Source organism: Callithrix jacchus, chromosome 7, assembly GCF_049354715.1.
Source record: "Callithrix jacchus isolate 240 chromosome 7, calJac240_pri, whole genome shotgun sequence".
Classification (NCBI taxonomy): Eukaryota; Metazoa; Chordata; class Mammalia; order Primates; family Cebidae; genus Callithrix; species Callithrix jacchus.
The window spans coordinates 5692953-5705555 of NC_133508.1; the positions used below are offsets into that span (position 1 = coordinate 5692953).

Here is a 12603-nt window from a genome sequence, read left to right on the forward strand (position 1 = left end):
GGCAGGAGAACACACTGCAGAACGTTCAGGCCCCCACATGTATGCTTTTCTTTTTCCCTTCTTACGGCAAGCCATCACTCCCTGGGTTATCCCTACTAAAAGGGTTAGAAGAACCAAAGGTGTTTTATAACCAAGAAGAGCAACAGCACCCAGAGAGGCTTGGCCAAAGCCTTTGGCAGACCCAGCCTTAACACATTAAGTTAATAGGGTTCTCCCGAAAATCAAAACCAATAGCATATGTATACTATACTATAACTCACATAGGAACATAAAAATATTTAGTATAAGGAATTTGCTCCCGTGATTACGGTGGCGGGCAGTTCTGAAATCTGCAGGGTAAAGCTCAGGCTGCAGATCCAGGAGAGCCAGGGCTCCAATTCCAGCCCAAAGGCTGGCAGGTTGCAGACCCAAGAAAGCCGAGATTCCAGTTCAAGTTCAAAGACCATCTGCTGGAGAAGCCTGTCTTGCTCAGGTCAGTTTGGTGTTCTATTCAGGCCTTCAGCTGATCGGACGGTGCCTCCCCACATTAGGGACAGCAGTGTGCTTTACTCAAAGTCCACCGATTTAGATTTTAATCTCATCCAAAAATACCTTCACAAAAACACCCAGAATCATGTTTGACCAAATATCTGGGCATCTCATGGCCCAGCCAAGGTAACGTAAAATTAGCTATCACAGGCAAAAAAAAAAACTCCTATACTAACACAATGTTTAGATTCCTCATAACATCTTTTTCCATAAGCGTATTTGTAAATAACCCTCTCCATTTCATCTCTAATTCATAAAGTTATGGAGAAAATATCAGATACATGATGAGTGAACAACTTAAATCGCTTTATATCAGCCTTATTTTAGCTGCTACCATATTTGACGTATTGTCGTATCATTTAGATGTATTTTTTAAGTGCCAAAGATGTTATATCCAAAACTGTTTCCAAAATCTATAACCTCACTTTGATGCTGTAATTTTTAAAAAATAGTGAAATCTTTTAAATACATAAAAGCAATAGATTCCCCCAACTTCCACCCAGTTTTCTATTCTGAAGTCAAGAAAGTGCCAGTGGCTGGAAAAGCCAAGGGGGTATCCGTGACTCGATGGTCCCTGTGGACCAGGGAAGGAAACAGCACAGGTCGGGGCACTCCCTGCTTTCCAAACAGCAAGCCGGTTTTGGGAAAAAGCAGGACGCCGCTGCCGGAAAGCTGCATCCCGTACACTCAATCTACAAGTCCATTTGACCCTTTTAATATGAGAGATTAAACCATCATGATGTTTATTGACTTCCCCGCCATGAAGGAGACTGTGATAGAGACTTCAGATGAAATTACACGTCCTACTCATCAAATGCAGAGTATAGACTTTCAGTAGGGTATCGGTATGGTAGGTAGTCAACAAATATTTGTTTAGTAAGTTACATTTCGTATTTCAACAGATAGTTTGAAAATGAATAACTATAATGCAATTGTTAATTCATTTTATTAATATATACATATATACACAGCTGTATATGTACATATATAATTATATATCTCAATGGAGTTTGGTATATGATAATTACTCCTATGTAATATATGCTAACACAATGTTTAGATTCCTTGTAACATCCTTTTTCATAAGTGTGTCTGTAAATATTCTTCTGTATTTCATAAAGTTATGGAGAAAATATCAGATACATGATGAGCGAACAGTTTAAATTATCTGGTATCAGCCTTATTCTACCTGCTACCATATTCAACATATTGTCATATAATTTAAAAGTATTTTAAATGTAAAACATTTTAGACTAAAAACTGTTGTCAAAACCTAGAACAATACTTTGATGCTGCAATATTTTTACTCAGTTGTATGTATACAGCTGAGCAATTACTATGTACTAAGCTCCATCAAGATATATTATTATATATACATACATATTTACATATATAGCTCTGTATATATATGTACACAGCTGTATATGTATATATGTAATATAAATAGAATTACATAATTACATATGCATGCATACTTCTATATGTATATATAAATATAATAATTACTCAGCTGTATATATACACATATATGTGCATATATATACAGCTCAGTAATTATTATATGCTAAGTTCCATCAAGAACACAAATATGACTACAAAATCATTCCTAGCCAAAGATATATAGAGCCCAGTATACAGAAAAGAGATAATCAGCACCAAATTAAAATAACAATGTGAGAGGTGCTATTCTAGGATAGAGCAGAGACACAGCTTTCCCTGAACTGTTTGCTTTGCATCATTATCCTGTAGCATGTTCCTAAAGTATTTTTACAAACAGTGTCTAGTAGTTGTCTTCCAAAGTTGTAACGATGAAGAAATGTGAGAGAAATGGGAAAGACTCTGAAAACTGATACCAATACGTTGCTGATCATTTCTCCGGGAGCATATAAGGCTGAACAGTAATAAATTATTTCTCCTTTCAACTTTGACCCGAGAAGGATTTAATATCAGAGTTGGCCATCACACACACAGTCACTAGGACACTGCAACCTACTTAGAGCTACATGGCATCTCTCCCTGTTTCATAAATTCATCTTCTGCAGCCAGCAAGAAGCCCCTTCCCAGACACATAAAGGGCCAACTTTCACAGGATCCCGCCTTTACCATCAGAGAGTGCGGCCCAGCAGAAAACTATTCTCACATGGTACAAAAGGTGACATCCCAGATGATTCCAGGACACTCTCATAACAGGTTGATGTTTGTAACCGGAGCTGGTGCACACATGCCTACTCCTGTACTTCTAGTACTGTGAATTTTTTTTCAGATATCACAAAAACATAAAATCTTGAGCTACAAGTGTTACTTACAACAGCCTCATTACACAGATGAGGAATCAGAGAACTGGCGCAGTGAGGAACTGGTGAAGCCATAACAGCAGTCTAGATTCCTTATTCCTTCACGTCTATCGTACTCCTACATGGAGCATGAGATAGGGATGCCAACACCCTAATGGTGGGCATCAGTAAATACCACTTGAATTGTCTAAGACCAGTTTTCAATGGAATTGCTTTTATATCAACAGATACATTGCACATGAAAAAACATAGTCTCCGAAAAGAAATTGGGAATGTTGGAGCTGCTTGATGAAGGTCGGGCAAGGATCTGTCAGATGATAGGAAATATGCAAGAACCCCGGGAGAAACATAATCCCCTAAAAAGCTTTAGCTCCTTGAAGACAGGAATTATGTGTGATTCATTTTTATCCAGGGTTTAGCAATGCCTGACAGTAGGCACTCAAAAAAGCTCTGTGCTCTGAATGAGTGAACCTTTCACTCTATGTCAATCTTCAAAACAACACTGAGCAAAGTGATAATCATATGAATACATCATAGATGCTCAACACAGCTCTTCCCTGAAGGTTTCAGTGTTTACCGAGTTGCGGGCATTTGCTCTTTGAACGATAACACCAGACCACACCTTGTTGATTTGAAAGCTGATGGCCTTATTAAGAAAGAAATAGAATGTCTTAAACAAGGCAAGGTAATTTCTCTCTTTCTTTCCCATTGGCTTTAAAATTCACATTTGCCTACCACTGGCATAACCATTTCTCCGTCATGAGTTTCATGAGTGCATGAGTTTTCATTTTCTTGCTCAGAATTTATCTTTTCTTAAATGGCAGAACAACGGGAAGGTGAGAGAAAGAGAGAGAGTCAAATTAACCAACTTCAGATAAAACATTGAGGTTGATTTACATTTCTAGGAATTAAGGACCACTGTTCAGAGAACTTTGGGACTTGGGCTAAAATTAACATAAAACAAGCAGAAGTCAGCTAGCTCAATGTGTAGTGCAAGGTTCAAAGGAGCTGTCTGAAGTTTCAGGGGAGTTTTTGAAGAAAACGTGCTACTGTTATAAATTATATTAAGACTCTGGATTGCCCAAGACATGACCTCTTAAGTCCCCTTTAGATATTTGGCAACATGAGAGCTGATGTAAATGAAAAAAAAAAAAAGGTGACATTGTGATTAAAAATCAAGATTTGAAAGACATTTAATGTTATGGAAAAAACTTTATGATTCCAATTATGTAAAAGCAAAGTACATATATATTGTGTTCCTGTTATCTAATGCCACATAGCAAACTTCTCCAAAAGTGTGCAGGGTCAACACAGCAAATTCAGTTTGCTCATGAATTCATAATTCGGACAGGGCTCATAGGAAACAGCTAACCTCTTCTCCACTCAATGCCAGCTGGGGCAGCTCAAAGGCTGGGTCTGAAGTAATCTGAAGTCTCACCCAGTCAGAAGCTGGGTGGTGGATCCTGGCTGTTGACTAGGAGTCTTTGTTCCTGTTCATGTGGGTCCCTCCATGCAGTTGTTCTGTCAAGGTTACCTTGGGCTTCCTCACAACATGGTGGTCATATTGAGTGGCATGCATTCAAGAGAGTGAAAGCCAGGAAGGAACTGGTGTATTTTCTAATCTAACATCATAAGTCACACAGCATCACTTCCACCAGAGTCCCAAGCATGCCCAGATTCAAGGAGAGAAAGCAGAGATTTGTCATTGAATGAGTGTCAATGTCACCTTGTAAAAAAAATACATATTGATGGGCAATCTTTGGATCATACTCTGTCACACATAGAGAAACATAACATAATGTTAACAATGATTCTCCTCGAGTCCTGTAATCATCAGCTGCCTTTATTTTCTTTCCAAGTATTGTTAAAAATTTCAATGATCAGCATGTTTTACACTCATAATCATTTCTCTACAGCTATCTGGTGTGATTGGGGAGTGCGATGGAAATGCAGTAACTTTTCCTATAATACAAGTACATTTTGGTTCCCAAAGATCCCCTCACTTAGGAGTATATGTCATTTGTTGTGTGCACTCCAAGCTAGCATTCTCATATAAAGCATATGCTGTGCCCCAAAACCCCCAGAAAAGAAGGCTTCGTGATTCAACATGTTTGAGAGTCTTTAATACTAGATCTTATCTCTGAGGGAGACAATATGCATGTGAGCATTTTAAAGGCTCTGAAATAAGCTGCTATTAAGGCACTATTATCCCATTTGACATTTGAGCCCCAATCTTCTAACAACTATCAGCCAAAAACACTTTGGGAGTGTACTGCTCTAACCAGGGTTTCCAAATCTCAGCACCAGTGAGTTTTGGTATAAGTAATTTTTTCTTGAAGAGAACTGTCCTGTGTGTCCCTGGCTTATACCCACTAGGCCCCAGTAGCAATCACCCTCCCACTCCAGGCGTGAAAAACAAAATGTCTCCAGACATTACCAAGTGTTTTCCAGGTGACAAAATCTCCCCTAGTTGAGAACCACTGCTGTAAACTAGTAAAAAGCGAAACCTCCATAGTTATTAGCTTTTCAACTGTGCTAAAAAAGAAAAAAAAAGCCTTTTCCAGATAACTTAAGAGATGGATTAAAGTGTGTTATGCACATGGTGACTAGATAAATGGCTTCAGGCGTGATCTCCAGAACCAAGCACATTCACTAGCTCTACAGATCTCTTCTACCAGGAAGCTAGCAAGAACTAAGCCAAGAATATTTCCTTCTGTCGTTCTATTTTCAAAAAAACCTATAGTCAAATCATGCAAATCTAGCCAAACTGGCAGAGTTTAATCCAAATAAGCAGAAAGTTTGATTAATAGGCTTTTTAAAGAAATAAAGACGTTCAACTTAAAGAAAAAAACATACTGAGATTACTGCAAGATTAAGGAGGTTTTGCCAACTAGATATAAGGAGATTTGCTTTAATATGGACATATGTGATCAGCAAATGCATTGTTTACATATAAATAAGGCCTGCTCTTAAAAATAGTTGATCTAGCTAATAATCTTACTTACAGAGAAATGTGTTTCAGTTCATTCAAATTTATATCCAAGTTGGTGAAAGCCATGAATTTATAATTACCAAATCTTCAATCTACTTGATTCAAGGGTTCAAGTGCAGCTTTGTTATACAAATTCATTGTGCAGTGGTAAAGCCCGAACTTTTCGGGTAACTGTCCCCTAAATAATGTACATTGCACCTGACATATTCTCTGTGTTCCGCAGACTTCAGATATTGTGAAAACACCAACGTTCTCTAAATTTAAATAAAATAGGCAAAAAAAATACTAATAAAGGAAAAAGCAAGCCATCACAAGGCTAGAGAGAATCTGAGAAAGGAATAACATTGAGGAATTTTTTAATGGGGAGCAGTGGATCATGTGGCTCTCAGTGGCCCACAGGGACCCCAGCTGCTTAGTATTCAAACCCTTGGATGTTCCCCTCCCAGTGCTCACTGGACTTGTGGCTTGCTTATATGTGGCACAAATGGTAGAGTATCACTTATGAGGTTAGGTTTACAGAATGACATGCTCCTCCTATCTCACTCACTTGCTCTCTCCAAGGGAAGAGCTGACACAGTGAGCAGCCCTAGGGAAAGTCCCTGGTGGCAAGGAACTCAGGGGGCCCCACCATCAACCAACAGGGTCCTGAGACCTGCAGTCCAACATCCCACAAGGAACAGAAGCCTCCCAGGAACCATGAGAATAAACCTGGACCCTTCTCCACTTGAGCCTTTGGATAATACCACAGCCCCAGTCAACAGTTTTACTGCAAGCACATGGGAGTTTTTGAGCCAGAGCCTCTCCTGGACTTATCACCCATAGAAACTGTGACATACTAAATGTTTCTTATTTGAAGCCACTAAATTTTGGAGTAATTTGTTACATAGCAACAGATAATGTTATGGGCTGAATGGTATGTCACCTCCCTCCTTAAGAATTTATATGTTGGGCCAGGCACAGTGGCTCATACCTGTAATCCCCGCACTTTGGGAGGCTGAGGTGGGTGGATCACAAGGTCAAGAGATCAAGACCATGCTGGCCAACATGGTGAAACTTCATCTCTACTAAAAATATAAAAATTAGCTGAGCGTGATGGTGCGCTCCTGTAGTCCCAGCTACTTGGAGGCTGAGGCGAGAGAATTGCTTGAACCTGGGAGGCAGAGGTTGCAGTGAGCCAAGATCGTGCCACTGTACTCCAGCCTGGGGACAGAGGGAGACTCTTATCCCCCCAAAAAAAAGGAAAGAATTTGTATGTTGAATGTTAACAACCCCCTCCCTCACCAGCGTATACCTTGGAATGGGACTCTATTTGGAGGCGGAGCCTTGTTAAGTTAAAATGCGACCATTAGGGTGGGCCCTAATCTAATTGCAGGGCTGTCCTTATAAGAAGAGGAAGAGACACCAGGAATGTGTATGCAAAGATAAGGCCATGTGAGGACACAGCAAGAAGGCTGCTGTCTGCAAGCCAGGTAGGGAGGCCTCAGGAGGAACCAACTCTACTGACACCTTGATTGTGGAATTCCAGCCTCCAGCACTGTGAGACAACACGTTTCTATTGTTTAAGGTAGCTTGTTATGGCAGCCCTAGCAAACTAACACAGATAACTAACCATCTTACTTTACAGGTGCTTTGGTAAAGCATCCTACCTCAAGTTAACTAGCTGGTTAGTAGTCTAGTGACATGCATTCAGCCACCTGTGTAATTGTCATTGTCAACTAACCTCTCTGGAAGTCAATCTCCTCATCTGTAAAATGAAAGCTTAGATTGGACCAGGGTTGGCAGACGACACGGGTCATGTCTGGCTTGCTGCCTGTCTATGGAAACATAAAATTTTATTGGAACATGGCCCTGCTCGTTTGTTTGCATGTGTCTATCTATGGCTGCTTTTCTACTACACCAGCAGAGTGGAGTAGGAGTCGAGTGGTACCAACAAAGACCAGATGGCCAGTAAGGCCTATGATGTTAGCATGAAAAGGTAGCCTGCCAACCCTGGACTCAGCAATCTCCAAGGAATCATCAAGTTTTAAAATCTCACAGTCCTAGGACTCTAGAACCTAGGATCCTGACACCCAGTATGACGGCCTTGACATTAGACCAGTCATTCTTCAAAGGTGATCCCTTTCCTTGAAAAGCACAGAACTACAGTAGCAGCATATTACCTGGGAACTTCCTGAAAATAAGGCTCCACCCCAGATGTACTAAATCAGAAACTCTGCTGGTGGGACCCAGAAACTTGTGTTTTCACAAGGCTTCCATGCACTGATGGGAACCATAGCACCCATGAATATCCCAACTCACACTGCAACACACAAAACTAGGTGAGAGTTGTTTCACTCTTTAAAATAATTAAATAAAAGAGAGGACCAGAGCATAATAGTGCTTCCCTCCCCCAACCCACGTAAGAAAAGAGCATTCTAAGGGACATAATTCAGTGCTCTTTGGGAAAGCTATATCAAATCATCATCAGCCTCATTATCATATGATGGTTTGATCGCTATCATTCATCTCTTTTTGTGGAATTAGTTTAAAAGATAAAAAAGCACACAGCTGTCAAACTGTGTTGATTTCAGCAGCCAGTTAGAACTGTCCTCGAAGTTGGACATCCTGACAATGTTAATCCCCTCCAAGGGAAAAAAAAAAGGCATTTTGCGTTATATACTTGACATGCTAAACAAAAAACAGATTCAAGATGGTCTAAAACCCAGAAAATAAAGTCTAATTTTGATTTATATATTGGAATTTACCACAGCAAAATTAGGACATTCAATATATTTTCTAAATGCAAAAGCTTAAAGAAAAGAAGGAAGAAAGAAAGAAAAAAGAAACAGGAAATCGTGACACCCACACACTCAGAAGAGGAATCCCAGGACCAGAAAACCATTTCCTGCCTTGCAAGGTAACAGAAACGTCCCTTCTTTATCTAAAATCCGGTTCCTGTGGCACTCAGAATCAAGAGCGAAGCCAAAACGTTGGTTCAAGCTTGGCAGAATTCTTCTTTTCCTTGAAAAGCTCAGAACTACGGCTGAGTTTCCCGTTTGCTCCTCTTTATACCTGAGAAAGGAGGAGGCATAAATGTCCTACGGTGTTCCGTTAATGGGAGGGCAACGTCTCTGCCCAATCCCCAGTGTGGCTCACTCTTCCAAAATGACCTTGCTTGGCCCGTGTGTCACCTGGAATCTCCACCATCGATGCTGGTTCATGAGCAGTGACTTCATGTGCTGCATTCAGACCCAATCCTGGTGCCCTTCCTCAACCTTCTAGGACACTTTGTTTTAATCCAGCATAGTCAGCGATAAGATGTGCCGGGCATGGTGGCTCACACCTGTAATCCCAGCACTTTGAGAGGCCAAGGCAGGCGGATCACTTGAGGTCAGGAGTTCAAGACCAGCTTGGCCAATATAGCAAAACCCCATCTCTACTAAAAATACAAAAGTAACCGGCATGGTGGCACATGCCTGTAGTCCCAGCTACTCTGGAGGCTGAGGTAGGAGAATGGCTTGAGCCTGGGAGATAGAGGTTGCAGTGAGCCAAGATCTCACCCCTGTACTCTAGCCTGGGTGACAGAGAGACTCAGTCTCAAAAAAAAAAGAAAAAAGAAAAAAAGAAGCCAATAAGACATAACCAACAGCATGGTATCATTTTGCTTTTTGGCCTGATTTATACAACACAAAACAAATCAGGATTTTGCAATTATCTGTTTACTTGGGAATATGAGGAGACCCACACCATGCCATTTGGGAAAATAAGCTTCTATTTTAGTTTCTATTTGCCTATTTTTTCAAGTGTCAAAGTTCTAATGCTCTATATGGAATTGAGGGGATTAACCAATTTACTGACCTGGGTCTGATGGTTCAATCAGGTCAATTTCTCCATCTCAAAGAAGGAAGCACTTGTCATCTTTGTTTTCTCGAATCTGCCTCTCCAGGAGAGATTGTTCCCTCTAGAGAAGCTCTAGAAGTATTCACTAATTGTCAGGACCATGTCTTCTGGCAGAAACGAGAAACAAGCAGGAAGCTCCCAGACAGATGTTGATACGGGCACTGCACTGATTCAGTGGCGCTTCTGGTAACCTGCTGTGTAGTCAACAACGTTAGGTTCTCTGATGCCTTCCTCTCAAAAGATTCAGAAGCCATTCCTGAATATCAAATGGCACACTCACTTTGGAAAACAGTTTGGCAATTTTTGTAAAGTTAAATTACTACCTTCTGATCCACCTAGACCACGCTTAGATATTAATTTAAATAAAAATATTTACCAAATAGAAGCCTATGTCCATGTAAAGACCTGTACGTGAATGTTCACAGCAACTTTCTTTATAATAGCCAAAAACTGGAAACAACTCAAATGTCCGTCAGCAGGTGAAAAGATGAAAAACTAGCAGTACATCTACACAATGAAACACCATGAGCAATCCAAAGGAATAATCTATCAGTGCACACCACGCTGATGTCGCCCCAGACCATCACACTGAGTGCAAACAGCCAGAAAAATACAATACCATGCAGCTCTGTTTACACGAAGCTCCAGAAACTGATCTCTAGTGACAAAAAAATCATCGCTGGCTGCCTGGGGAGACGGTGGGTGGAAAGTGAGGACAGAAAGTGTGGGAGATTACAAAGGGGCATGAGAAAATCTGGGAAGATGAATATGTTCACTATGTTGATTATGGGTGCACACAGTCAAAACTCATCAGGTTGTGCACATAAATACGTACAATTTATTGCATGTCAATTAAATCTTGATGACACTTTTGTAAAAGGTGTTATTCCTGCCTTATTATTCTGGAAGAGTCAAAGTCTGCCAACTGGAAATGTGTGATATATTCACTAAGCTGACTTTGGAAAGTCAGGTTAGATGTCATTTTGAGGCCAGGTGCAGTAACTCCTGCCTATAATCCCAGCACTTTAGGAAGCTGAGGCAGGAGGATCGCTTTGTGGCCAGGAGTTTGAGACCAGCCCACGCAACATAGTAATACCCAGTGTCTGATATATACACACAGACACAAACACACACACACACACACACACACACACACAAATATATTTTAAAATATATATTTAAAACATATAAACATATATTTTAAAACACATGTTTTAAAATATATGTTTATATACATATACATATATTTTAAATAAACATGTATGTATTTTTAAAACATATGCAAAAACACATTTTTAATATGCATATATTTTAATAAATGCGTATTTTTAAAAAGATGTAAAAACATACATATGTTTTTTCAATATACATGTTTATAAAACAAACTTATTTTTTTAAAGATACCACTTTGAGCACTCTGAACTGTTCTGTGCTGAGAAATCTGATTTCTCACTCTGCATTCCCCATCCCCACCCCAAACCCAGCTGAACACCAGGGCTTCAGTCTCCTGTGGCACCACCTGCGGAAGAGAAGAGCATGAGAGCAAATCTCCTCTCCTTTCTGTGACGTCAACAAAAGGGACAAACCCAACATAAAGGTCAAGAGTCAGAAATGCCCACCACCCCCACCCCCGCCCTGTACGCGCCACAGCAGCAAGTCTTCGGCAGGAATTTACCTTGAACCGAGTAAAGGGCCTTTGGAGTGGGTTCAGTCTAGACTGCTGACTCATCGCAGGAACCCATAGCATGAGAGAAGAGGGAGACACCCTCGGGCCCTGACCTGGGGGAGATTCTTGTCCTTCTGACCTCACCAGAAAGCCCCCTGCTTTGCAAAGCTGCCTCTTAGCCACAGGCAGGCTCACTGGAAAGATGCCACTCTATGCCAAGCAGCAGGTGAGATACTCCACGCACACGCCCAGCCCCAGGGTTCGCCAGCCACGCCGAGCAGCACGTGCGTCTGTGCTAAGTCTCCCATCTGGAAGCCACACAGTCTTTCCTACCCACCGGGGTCACGGCAGCACCCTCCTTCCAATGCTTCATAGTCCACAGCTCCATCCCGGGCTAGCCCCAGACGAGCCCCTGTTGCTCACTTTCGAACCGGCTTTCACGAGGTGATGAGGCTTTCCGAGATGGAGGAGGCAGCCTTAGTGTCTAGGATGTCCTGCCTTCTCAGAACACTTGTTCCGAAACAAGCTCTAGTGTCAACATCATGGATTCATGCTGAAGCAACAAAGATTTGTGACTCCTCTCATGGGGCTACCTTTTTTTTTTTTTTTTTTTTTTTTTTTTTTTTTGAGATGGAGTTTTGCTCTTGTTACCCAGGCTGGAGTGCAATGGCCCGATCTCGGCTCACCGCAACCTCCGCCTCCTGGGTTCAGGCAATTCTCCTGCCTCAGCCTCCTGAGTAGCTGGGATTACAGGCACACGCCACCATGCCCAGCTCATTTTTTGTATTTTTAGTAGAGACGGGGTTTCACCATGTTGACCAGGATGGTCTCGATCTCTTGGCCTCGTGATCCACCCGCCTCGGCCTCCCAAAGTGCTGGGATTACAGGCGTGAGCCACCACGCCCGGCTGGGGCTACCTTTTAATGAAGAGCCAGGCAGTGCATGGTTCTCTGTCACAAATCACCACTGGAGACGCCATCACCCCTTCTGTTTGAAACATTCTCTTGGTCATTATGCATGTGCTTCAGCGTCTCACAGAGGAAGAACATCGGGCGTTGTTGGGGTTTTTTGAGACAGCAGTCTCCCTGTGTTGCCCAGGCTGGTCTCAAACTCCTGGGCTCAAGTGATGCTCCCACTTCCATCTTCCACACAGCTGGGATTGCAGGCTTGCACCACCACTTCCAGATGTCCAGAAAAGTGATGCTACTATTTGTTCAGGCAATGTCAATGCTTAGTAAATTGGA

The 12603-nt window shown here is 41.6% G+C and overlaps 1 long non-coding RNA gene across 1 annotated transcript; it reads right to left on the reverse strand.

Moving 5' to 3' along the window:
• Positions 1-6259: 6259 nt before the first annotated feature.
• LOC144577132 (uncharacterized) lies at positions 6260-11812 on the reverse strand. Its single transcript, XR_013520413.1, has 3 exons — positions 11369-11812; positions 9652-9887; positions 6260-8865 (listed from the first exon to the last, which is right to left on the reverse strand). It is a non-coding gene; the product is annotated as an uncharacterized LOC144577132 (long non-coding RNA).
• Between the last annotated feature and the right edge of the window lie 791 nt (positions 11813-12603).